The sequence below is a fragment of the Schistocerca americana genome, chromosome 1 (assembly GCF_021461395.2).
Source record: "Schistocerca americana isolate TAMUIC-IGC-003095 chromosome 1, iqSchAmer2.1, whole genome shotgun sequence".
Lineage (NCBI taxonomy): Eukaryota > Metazoa > Arthropoda > Insecta > Orthoptera > Acrididae > Schistocerca > Schistocerca americana.
In genome coordinates this window covers 737,801,540-737,814,706 of record NC_060119.1, presented here as the reverse complement: position 1 = coordinate 737,814,706, position 13,167 = coordinate 737,801,540, and the positions used below count along the sequence as shown (strand labels likewise).

Here is a 13,167-nt window from a genome sequence, read left to right as displayed (position 1 = left end):
TGATTTCCCTAAATCAGTCCAGGCAAATGCCGGGATGGTTTCTCTGAAAGGGTACGGCCGACTTCCTTCCCCATCCTTCCCTAATCCGATGAGACCGATGACCACGCTGTGTGGTCTCCTTCCCCAAGCCGACCGATCTACTGTCCCAGTGGCGAAGCTGTTTACTCTACCTCAAGCGTCGCTTGGCACTCGACCATTGTGTGTCTTTCTTTTTGAACTCCTTTGTCATGGTCGCTGCATTAGCTGTACTGTACTGGAACTCAAAGAGTGATTCCTCCTGCTGATTTAATGCGATTTTTTACAACTACCATCCACAGCGCTGCGCAGGCCTCTCAGTCAGTACATAAAGTCTGCCTGCTCTTGGCTTAGCTGTGGAGATTACTTTGTGTTTTGTAGGGTCCTCTCCTTCCACTTCACATTGACAGTTACTTAACCAGCCGATGTCCTCTGTCCATGACGGACCAATAGTGATTCAATAGACGGGATGAAGTGGGTGTAAACCTGTTGCTGTTGGGTGTTAATAAACATAGTCTTAATAAAGGTGGTTTGATTCAGTAAATTGTCATCTGCAAAAATGAAAATAATCTCAAGGCTTATATATGGTCGAAAATTTTAACGTGACCTAACCCAGCAAGAAAGAATTGAATATATTTAAAAATAAACAATACAGAAATATTTACAAAACACATTGGAAGTGCAAGGAAAATACTCATAGAATTACTCTACAAGTAAGAGGTACCGTGTAGTCCTCGCATTCAATATCAGTCAAACGATAATAAAATGGAAAGTATCGTACATCACAACAAAACTTACAAGGCGTCATCTGATGTGTACAGTATTGGTTAGTATTAAGTTGATATTTTGAGCAGGACCCAAAAAGGGCTTACGACGAACCCGAAGTTTATATTCAATGTTAATCAATGCAAACAAAAGAAAAATATTTATATATATGACAGTAGTATCTGTTCCCCAAAGAACAGTTACCGTGGATGACAATGCAGCTTCGCTAGAAATGAAATGATAATTAAATGGACACCCTAGCTGCAAACAGGCGTTGATGTACTTCATTGGGGACATGTTGAAAATGTGTGCCCCGACCGGGACTCGAACCCGGGATCTCCTGCTCACATGGCAGACGCTCTATCCATCTGAGCCACCGCGGGCACAGAGGATAGTGCGTCTGCAGGGACTTATCCCTTGCACGCTCCCCGTGAGATCCACATTCCCAACATGTCCACACTACTACATTCGTAGTGCGCCTAATAGATGTTTGCCCATCATACTGATTACTCGTGGCAGATTAATCTACCAAGTCCGTCATATATAGTTAAAATATGGCGTCCCGGCCATTGACCTTCTTGTGCGAACGCACACGCCATGCCCGAACTCATACGGGACTAGTGGTGTGGACATGTTGGGAATGTGGATCTCACGGGGAGCGTGCAAGGGATAAGTCCATGCAGACGCACTATCCTCTGTGCCCGCGGTGGCTCAGATGGATAGAGCGTCTGCCATGTAAGCAGGAGATCTCGGGTTCGAGTCCTTGTCGGGGCACACATTTTCAACATGTCCCCAATGAAGTACATCAACGCCTGTTTGCAGCTAGGGTGTCCATTTAACTATCATTTCAAAAATATTTGTGTTGCACATGGTGTTTACAATATTCATTATATGAATACATGGTACGAAAAGGGAAACATACATACCAGCTGACTATTATAAAGCACCTTCATATATTAACTGATGCACTTGATTCAATAGAAGCACTGAACAGCACCGTACAGCACCACAGTACAACCTACACCTTGAGGTGAGTGGCACACACTCTGGTTATCACTGCACAATCTATATGTCGAGTTTAAATGACACAAGCAAAATTTATGTTGATTTACGGCGCGATGCGTTGACAGCTGATCTGCAAAATATGCGGAGTGTGGCAGTGTTGACAGGTCGAGGTCTGCGGATACTTGCAGCCGCTGACCACTGACGCCGCCAAAGGGCATCTGCCAGTGATCAGCAGTGACGCAGTCGATTGTTCATGGAACGTCGAGAACCTGTGCCAATCTAAGACTGCCGCCAGCTACGGCATACCTCCGCGATAACGTAGTTGCAGCGTCGAATCTCTGGTATGTCTCTTCTCGGGACGCGTGTGTTTTGCTCAAACACATGAAAATAAATTAATGGGACAAGCAGTAGTTTACACAAGAGAATACATAACGTCAGATAATTTACATGCGTCTTTTTTCTTTTTTCTTTTTCGCTAAAGCACGTATTTCAGTAACAACGTAATTCCTGTGAACTACGCAATCCACCCTGAATTGACGTACTCCACTTCAACACAATTAGAATGCACAATCTTTCTGATTCTGAAAGGATCCCAATGGTAATGATTAAATTTCTTAATTTCACCTTGTCCTTAGAAGATTTCGTATGAGATTTGACGAGCATCCAATCATTCAAAGAAAAAAAAAAATGGCTCTCAGCACTATGGGACTTAACCTAACTAACCTAAGGACATCACACACATCCATGCCCGAGGCAGGATTCGAACCTGCGACTGTAGCAGTCCCGCGGTTCCGGACTGAAGCGCCTAGAACCGCATGGCCACCGCGGCCGGCTTCCAATCATTCACTTTATATATTAAAGGCTTCAGTAATTTGTCATGTGCTTCTTGAAAACATTAGCTTCCTTATTCATGTGCTCTAAAACAGAGTGTCTCAAAAGATAATTTATGTTTGGAGAGCTCTTTGGGCATCTACAACAAATCGGAGGAGAGTGACGGGAACATTCATTACTTGTTTAGTCTTTTCAGTCGATATGGAGAGCTTCTCGGAGGCGGACTGCGCGTTCTGTGCGCTAGAATTTTACAAAAACGGTGATTCGTCGACTGTAGCTCGGAAGAAGTTTTGCAGCGATCATGGATTGCATAATGTAGATGAGGCTCCAACTCCAACTCCCATCCGGAAATCAATCGGAACGTTTGAGGTGAGCGGTTCTACACTGGCCAAACCGAAATCAGGTTAGCCAAGGTCATCAACAACGGGGGAATCCGTGGAGAGTTAAAATCGGTCTGTTCGTGACGACCCTAACCTCTCCATTCGCAAGCGTGCAAGTTCTTTAAATGAGCATCGACCATCACTGAGTCCAATTCGGCAAAAAGACTTTAAAATGCACCCTTATAAAATCCAACTGTTGCAGGAACTAAAGCCTCAGGATGCCAGACATAGCCTGCAGTTCGTTAACTACGTGACTGTGCGCCCCTCATTTAACATTCGTTTTCTGACGAGACTCATTTTCAGCTGAACGGTCACGTCAATGAGAAAAACTGTCGCTACTGGACTGCAACGGATCCTTAACAGAAGAATGAGAAACACCTTCATTCGCAAAAAGTTACCATATGGGCTTCGATGTTGGCTGGCGGAATAATTGGCCCGTACTTTTTCGAAGACAAGAGTAGTCATGCAGTTAAAGTGAATTCGGATCGTCAAATGACGATGTTAAGTGACCTTATAGTGCCTGAATTGCGAAACTTCTCTGGTTATTACCGAAGTACGTGGTTTCAGTAAGACAGAACCACAGCACACATGGTCAGTTCCAGAAAAAATTTTCCCTGGCAGTTGATCTCCAGGAGGGATGACATTTGGCCCCCACTCAATGAAAATTTGAGCACCGTCGATATTTCTTATGGGGATACGTCATTTCTAAAGTGTATGCTAATAACCCGACTTCCCTGGAGCAATTGAAAGAAAATATCCGCAGCGAAGTGTGAGGGTGTATTTTAAGGTCTTTCTGCTGAAATCGGTTCAGTGAAGATCGATGCTAATTTAACGAACTTCCACGCTTGCGATTGGAGAGATTACGATCGTCACGAACAGACCGATTTTCACTCTACACGGATTCGCCCGTTGTTGATGACCTTGCATTTAAATGACATAGTTTTTACGAAGTAAATTCCTACACTGATTGTTTCAATAATAAATAAAGATTTTGTCGATAGACTTCACCCTTTATTATATTTTGACAACTCAGACATAAAGTTTCTTTTGAGACACGCTGTACTTGTTGCAATATCAGGTAAGATTTCGGTTTGTTTGTGAGTATGTCACATAATGTTCAAAAATACTGGGTAGCTTTTGATGGAATAAAACTGTGTATGGTGGTATACCGGTGCTGCCATGACTTAAACTATTCGTCACTGTTTCGATGCCTAGAAGTTTTCCATACGAGTGTTTTCCAAAATATGCACCAAATAATCTTTCTCTAATTTTTGAGCATTATTAGGTTTCCATTAATAATGAAGACAAAAGTGTGTGGAAAAGAGTTGCAGAAGTTCTTTAATTTTTTGATTAACGGCTTCATGTTTTGCTCACGGTATCTGCTTATACGTAAATGCTTCACGATTCTTCATGTTTAATTTGTATTTACAGCCCTTCATTACCCCTGGTTTCTTAGAAAACACCGTACAACTGTATTTTAATATCTCAGTTAACCCTTACTTCTGTTCGTCCGCTAAATCAGATAACTCCTGAATTTTCCCAAGAAATTTACGTAGAATCGTATTTGCATCTTCATTTTCTATTCCTCTAATCGGTAAATCAATACATTTTAAACTTATGCTCAGAGAGTCAAACATCTTTAAGGGCGTCCCCTTTAAAGTGTACCATCATATCCCCTCTCCTATCCTGAATAACTAATCTGATGTTCACAAGCTGCAGTTATATTCCGTAAGCAGTTGGTGCCAATCAAGAACTCATGAGATAAAGATGGAATTACAAATATGCCAAGTTCATATGATCTGCCATCAATGGTAAACTTCAAAAACATCTGGTGTTCATGGGCTTACTTTTATTGCCAACTGCACTAATAATTCGGACGCTATTTAATGGATTACTGGAATACCCGCTCTCTTGCGTAATTGCTTACAATTTCGCTGGAACTGCAGTCAGTTGACTGCCATTGTTCAAAGTAGTTCTAAATTTAATCCACAGATTTAAACTTGTATGATAGGCTCCAGCAATAAATTTTCTCTTATATCTTGGTCATTTTCATTGTTGTTGTTGTTGTTGTGGTCTTCAGTCCTGAGACTGGTTTGATGCAGCTCCCCATGCTACTCTATCCTGTGCAAGCTTCTTCATCTCTCGCTGGCGCCGGTGCAGGTAGCTCAGCATTGTTCTACCGGAGACCTGCCTCGAGGAGGGGCTGCCCTGTCTGCCCTGTACGACCATGGGCCTGTCGGGCATGATTCACTGAAGGATGCGCTCGTTACCAATTGCTTTCAACTCCGAATATGCCGTTTCTACAAGCCAAGAACTGTAAACATACTTCATGCTTTTAGCACCCTACCAGGCTCCATCAACATCTGCTCAGGCTATTAACTTTCCAGAGTTTCGCTCAAGGTGCATCAGGTTTAATAAAGTCTTTAATGATTTTCCGAATGCAGAAAATAGGTGAGAGAGTAACTTGTCCACTCTCAAGTGTTTATCGCAAAATTGAAATTGTCGATGTTTTATTCAGTTTTTATTCGAAAATTGTTGATGTGCAAACTGAAACATAAGGATTTTGCAGTACACATAAAGAAAAAATATAGATTTATCACATAGTGCTAGAAAACGCAATTTCCTAAACAAACATATAACATTAAAAAAAAAGAACAAAAGTGTATCGAACATTGGTTCAGTACTTCGTCAAACTTATGTAAAATGTGTCTGTTATACATAAACAACTTTCACATTTACTAATAATAGCAAGAAACTCTTGAATTTAATCATGATGAATATGTGTGTGGGTGTGGGTGTGCATGCATGCATGAATGTGCAAGTAAACTGCACTTGTAGCAAAAGTAATTACTTTGTTTACATAAAAGCACAGAAGGTATTCGATCAACTAATTTTTATTACTATTAAATTCAATTTATATTCTGTAAAGATGTAACATACACGATGAACCTACACTGATTGATATGTGGTTTTAATTATGTGCAAAACAAACAATGAAACAAACAAACAGAGAAGTCGTAAGGTCACACTTTCTCTCTTATAAGGTGCATTCGTTTAGTCTGTTCCCGTACCAATGCTACCAATATTACTGGTGATCCTACCATTTACTACCTCATTTATTTAGTGTACCAAAACTACTGAACCGTAATTTTGGTTGAGTACAACTGAAGATAGTGAATTTCATTCGTTGCAACACGTTACACATTTTTTTCCCTTCCAATGCTTGATGCACTGCCATGTCGTTGCTCTAGAATGAGTAATCACATATGAAGGGCTTATTTCAATAGTGGTACAAGTCCATTTTTGTTCATTCTGAGATACAGTGTCCTAAAGTTAAATGAGCGCTGAAAAGTCTGCAGTTGAGATACCAGAAATATTCAGGTATAGATATTTGAATATTTCTGGTATCTCAACTGCAGCTTTAGGACTCTGTATCTCAGAATGAACAAAAATGGACTTGTACCACTATTGAAATAAGCCCTTCATATACACCACTACCAACATATCCACTCTGATATATCTCTCACTTCTTTTATCTTACAAAATTGCTCTTATCATTAACTGAGTTATGGTTATCTCTCGATAACTCCAATTCTTTTTGTCCTGGTCTACATGGCGTTTTGAGCACCGCGGGGTGTAGAAACGCGATCTAAGGCGCCCTTCCACGGTTCGCGCGGCTACCCCGTCGGAGGTTCGAGTCCTCCCTCGAGCATGGGTGTGTGTTGTCCTTAGCGTTAGTTAGTTTAAGTTAGATTAAGTAGTCTGTAAGCCTAGGGACCGACGACCTAAGCAGTTTGCTCCCATAGCAACTTACCATCAGACATCTTTACATCCTCTAAATCTTTCAATGAATAAGGTGCTGACAACATTGGTCTTCTTAGCCTTTCACTTAAATTCCTGCTCTAATGCTTTTTACTATTTCTTTATGTACTCCTTGATTTTGTTGTTCTTGATTTTTAATTTATCAGGGCTGCTCCTTTTCCGTGGGTATTACTCTTCTTTTCTGTGTTTTATCAGTATTGTTATCCAAAATATTTTAAGTTGTCTTTAGATGCACAGTTTCCTTGAAGTTATTTTGGTCTGTCAATTACAAGTCAAACTATAGCACAGTCAATCTGCATCGAACATAGGACGAAAAACATCGGCGCTAAGACGGGAACAACGAATTAACGCCTGGAAATGCGGTCCCAGAGCGGAGAGGAAAGCAAGGTGCATCCCCACATCCTCTAGACGCTTAAGCGGACACGGTTCGTTGTGTGAAACTTCAGGTCGCCGAGTTTTTCAACAGGCAAGGGTGATTACCACACAAGGCGGAGTGGAAAGTCTGCACCGTGAATACGTAATGCTCGCCGTAAACACGTTAAGTAACAACATCTAACGCTGGCAAGAGAATGAAATTACAAACTCTTGAGATACTGTACCATGTCAACGTCTTGCTGGTCTTACTTTTTCGACAGTTCTTTTTTCCTAAGTCGCAAGCAGTTTACATAATTTAGCAATCTTTGGATGCAATGAAAAAAGAAATTTCAGCGTAAATCCTTGACCAGTGTGCTTATTACCACGACAACAAATTGCATGCACACAAAAAATTATATAAAATTGAGTTTTCAGCACAGCTTTTACCAAAAGGACTACCGTTGGATACGATTTCAGACAGCTCACTTAAAACAAAAAACACAAAGGTGGTGAGAAGGTTAAAAGAGTGTACTTTTATAGCAAGACATTTCTGACAGTGAAATAAAGTGAGTTGACACACAGTCTAAATATTGAGTTACTTATCTGTGTTTGGCATAAAGTTCATATCTGATGGGTTATTACATGAGCATAGTACAAAAATGAGGAAGTATTGAATAGGAATGGGGAGAACAGAAGTTTGTGGCACAACTTGTTTAGAAGAATGGATCGGTTGGTAGGACATGTTCTGAGGCATCAAGGGATCACCAATTTAGTATTGGAGGGCAGCGTGGATGGTAAATATCGTATAGAGAGACCAAAAGATGAATACACTAAGCAGATTCAGAAGGATGTAGGTTGCGGTAGATACTAGGAGATGAAGAAGCTTGCACAGGATAGAGTAGCATGGAGAGCTGCATCAAACCAGTCTCAGGACTGAAGACCACAACAACAACAGTACAAAAAGAATCAGACTGTGTGCGTTGAATGCTTCATGTATTTCAATCATGAAACCAAGCTTCTAGAAACCACGTCGAAACCCAATCTTTTGTATTAATTGAGTATTATGCAGATTATTTTACGCAGCTTCGCATTAGTACGCAAAGTCACAGCGAATTGGACAACGAACTGCTCTCATTCTTATTCTCAATATCAGAACATTCGCCTATAAGGTGACGTCAATAAAATGCATTGGTTGATGCAATTGAATAGATGGCAAATGAGAGTGTGTATAAGCTGTTTACTGTTCCAAAGTCTGCTTGGTATATAAAAAAACAGGTAGATAAAGAAAAGCACACAATCTGTGGTTTCTAGGCTTAGCGAATTTGGAAACATACTATTCACTCACAGACACGTTTAGGACTGCTAGAGAATCTATTGAACCACTCTCGAAGGCAAATGCCTCTGTAGAAGAGGATGCTATTGACGATTTCATTCAACATTACAGCAATAGTCAGGTAGGTGGAAAATATAGAGTAAGGGGGGAGAAAACCATTCGTACTGTTAACTAAATTTGTAAGTATAACTAATAATTCGAGATAGATTGGTAATAGGGAATTTGAATGAACTTCTGTTTTACTGAATCTAATATTCTTAACAAACACAAAACTCAACAACAATTCATCGAAAAATATAGAAATGATTGGTCAAATATTATGTATGGCTGAAGTATATAACATGACACTTGCCATTCATATCATCCAGTATGGCATTTGTCAGGCTATGCAGTATGACACAATGCGTCATTAAAGTTTAGAATGCATGCATCGCCACTCTCGGATACTTCCTATTATAGATGCATCCCTTTCTCGGACACTATTGCAGATGCATTCCACTCTCTAGAAGCCCTAAAATTTGTGTCTGTTTGCTCTTACACCCTCGCCATACGGATAACAGGCGATGAGTCTAAGAGAGTTCATTGTGCTGGTGAAGTGTAATTCGTGAAAAGAGCGAATATGTCAAGATGTTTTGATTTAAATGTATCTGAAACTGCCACATAATCGAAAAGCTGGTTTTTACATCCCTGACTCTGCCTCGGGCACATTCACATTTTTTTGTGCTACGATTAGAGTATTTTTCATTCTGGTGCCAAACTTTTACTCTACCGTAATTTTTACATTAGACAGCCATAGCTTGGCAACCGATGTAAATTTTTATTGCTTTGGGTGACAATTAATCCCATAAAGGTTTTTTTATTGACTCTCGATGCAATTGCTTATATCATGGCAACGAATAAAGTTTTCACAGCACAACCATTAATTACAGATGTTTGTCTACTTTCTTTCGAAATTGGAGCCGATTCGCACAAGTTTGAAACACAGAAGTGACGTCCGTAAAACGCTCCTATAAAACGCGTTTAATCCGAATGAAACTAGGCTTTCAAAAGTGAATTTCAAATTTCATCGTAAGAATGCGTTTTTTATTTCTTGGCTTTCTAAACCGTTTTTAACTAAAGTAAGATAGAATTTTATGTGATACACTTAGCTCGAATTTAAACCATCGTGTCTTGACAACGGACAAAGATTATTGCATAAGAAAATTCGTTTTGACCAATCTATTTATCCATCTTCGGGAAAAATATGAACCAACTCTTGCAAGTTTGAAGTATGGGGGTGGGGTGCTTCAAAAACCTCCCCGAGAAACGTGTTTTGACCCATCAGTCTCTCTCTAGTCCCAATTAAAACCTTTTGCAAAAGAAATTAATCGATTTGCAAAATTTGCCTGGGTATCAGCTCCGGGTTGTCGTTCAAACGTTGATTAATATACTGCAACGTCTTTACAGAAAGGCACATGACCGCTGGTCCGCGCTAAACCAAAAACTTCTCAGTTCAGACAGGAACCGAGTACCAAGACCTCCATCCTCCCCCCCCCCCCCCCCCCCCAACCAAACAGCGATTCTGCTCACGGCCTTTTCATTCATATCTATTAGAGAGCTTACCGTTTCGCTATTGTGTGTGGGAGGGATGGTGCTGGCGCACTAGGAGAGATCCAGTTGCCGGTACTCGCAACATCTGCTGCCATTTGGTGAACTAAAGCATCCTGGGACAAATAGTAGGAAAACGAGGATAAGAGGGAAGATCTAGCCACGGACGCAGAGAGAGAGCACTCCCTGTTGGGTTCCGGGAGACAACATTTTGTTTCAAATACGCAGCGTCATGGTCACAGATGATAAACCACATTCATATTTTCAACTAACACAGCAACCACTCTCTGTCTCAGATTGTGCAAAGTATGATAAGCACGAACAGCATTGGCGACCGACGCCACACCTGTTCAAATTCAGGTGTCTCAGATAATTATCCATTGCACAATTTTTGTTTAATAATTCACATGATTTTACGGGTAGCTATTTGTTCACCACAAAGGTAATCGAGTCCAGGTCTTAATATCATTTCAGGGCTATGCTTAAAACTACTGCGTCCTGGGAATGAGGTCTGAGAAGTGAATGGAGGCGAAGGAATTAATCTTTTAGACGAGGCCTCTGTATATAGCAAATAACGTTCAACAAGGATGTCACGCTGCATATTGTAATCTCCCCCTCGTCCCTAACTCCAGTTATAAGCGAATTCTTTTATGAAACATTTTAGAGGAGCGAAGATTAGAATAATCTTTCTAGTTTACTTGGATGGAAGGGCTGTGATCACGAGGGCGCACGACCTCATCGTAAACCGGATCCAGGAAGCTTTAAGATGAGTGCATTTAAATCCAAGTAGAGAAACCTCCACCACTGTGATATCTCGCGATTGTCCAGTGACTTAGGTTCGTGTTGCTTCTCGTAGTGTCACCGAGGCGAAGGGTGGTAGTGATTACTTTCTCGTTCCGGGCGCTCCAAGCACAGTATTCTGGGGACTAGTGCAGATCACCGGTTTCGGTTTTGGCTGTTGTTCCATAGTTGCATTTGCTGTATCAGATGTCAGGTTGCTTCAGCAAGATTATCATTAGTCATTCGTTAGACTGCTGCTAGTATGAGTTACCATCTTGTGAAGTGAATGCAACTCTTGGCTGCCTATCTCATCGCTCGCGAAAATGTTTGTTGCCGGACCTTCTCAGAGGTCGATTCCTGGAGCACCGCCTGGATCAGTTGCTTGTTTTTTTAATTAAATTTTGTTGTTGTATCTGCTGTTTTACAGCAGGTTTCAAACTTTTTTTTTAAATTATTACCGTTCCTGGCGTGTAAGGCCTTCAGCAGTGATTGTGGTCATTTGCCTTAAAATTCAAATTTGGTATTTGTATTTTAGCAGTAAGCCTTAAAATATTATTTACTGCCATTCCTGGCGTTTGATGCCGTCTGCTGTGTTTGTGGCGACTTGCCTTTAAGATTTCAATACCTTTAATTTGTAAGTTGCAGCGAGTTTTAAACAATTCTTAATTTATTGCCATTCCTGGCGTGTAAGACCTTCTGCCCAGATCACAATGGCTTGCTTTAAAAACATTATCTGTTGTACCTGTATTTAATGGTGATTTAGTAAATTGTAACTCACTGAAAATACTATTGTTTACACTGTTGTTTATTCCTTCATTAATAACGTGTGGTATTTTTTATTTATTGTTGAGTCTGTAATTACTGGTTTAAAATAAATTGTGTGTTACTGTAAAAGGCAACCAGTAGTAACTGATTACGGCCCCGTCCACAATCGTAACCGAAACCTGCCTTCCCTTGACTACCACCAGGTTTCAGTAACATCAAAAATAAAGTAATTCTTTTTCATAAATTTTAGCTTGAAATATAACATATTGTGTATAAAATTATATGAAAGTTTTCAGAAAAGCATCTGAGATAATAACGACTTTATCAACATTCGAATAATATTACTGCTATCGATAACTACCGTTGAGGAAAAGTAACATCGAATTTTGGTTGACAGAGCTAAGAGAATATATGCAAGAAGGGATATGGCATAGATCAATGTATCGCCGCTCTTCTAGTGCAGCGTGTGCAAAACTTAAATTGCGTGTGTGGTTGAATTTCAGCCGAATCATGAATGTAGCTCGTGGCTGCTGAAAAATAAGAAGAAGAAGAAGAAGAAGAAGAAGAAGAAGGCTACGTCAGGGTGTTTAAAAGAGTGCATTCATTTATTAGTGGCGGTAGCTGAGAGAACATCGAAAGGAAAACTAATTAAAGTGTCTAGCACATCGTGTGAAAACCTTCCATTCATAATTCTGGCGCTGGCAGAACTTTCGGCAAATGATTCTTCATTGGGTGGCGCTACCACCAGAAAAGTAAAAAAATGTAGAATACATGCGAAAACAGCCTCATGAAGCGAAAAGACATAGTTGATTAATGGAATCCTTGGCTATTGGGAAAGAACTATATTTAAAAATCTCATAGGTAAGGTCATGGATTGGTCATTAAAAAAAAGCTACTAGCTACACTGCCAGACATTTCCACAGTCTCTAAAGTTACGAGTTGTGACCCTAGACAGGTCAAAAATTGCTCTGAGCACTATGGGACTTAACATCGGAGGTCATCAGTCCCCTAGAACTTAGAACCACTTAAACCTAACTAACCTAAGGACATCACACACAGCCATGTCCGAGGCAGAATTCGAACCTGCGACCGTAGCAGCCGCGTAGTTCCGGACTGAAGCGCCGAGAACAGCTCGGCCACACCCTAGGTAGCTCAATCAGACCTGGCGCCATTGGATGCGGTACGGAGGGTCATGTGGCCAGCACACCGGTCTCCCAGTCGTAGTGGGGTTTCTTGACATTGTAACCGCTACCAATCGATCGAGATACTCCTCTTAATCGAGATTCTGAATCGCATTATTAGTTACGTTTGGAATCCGAATTGTATTAACAGTCTTCTTGTCGTCCTCCTAAAGACAGAAGTATCATCATGTCCAGGCCAATAGTCCAACAAATGAAATTAATTATTTTCTACTACTGGTAAGGAAACGTATAGGACATAATATTGAAAATTATTCTCTCCCATTTTTTTCAGGGTTTACTTCGTTCGTTATTAGATTTATTGGAACCAAACCGTCTTTTTCGTATTTCT

General features: G+C 40.6%; 1 non-coding gene across 1 annotated transcript; it reads right to left on the bottom strand.

Moving 5' to 3' along the window:
• Window positions 1-1,089: 1,089 nt before the first annotated feature.
• Window positions 1,090-1,164, bottom strand: Trnat-ugu. Its single transcript has one exon. It is a non-coding gene; the product is annotated as a tRNA-Thr (tRNA).
• Between the last annotated feature and the right edge of the window lie 12,003 nt (window positions 1,165-13,167).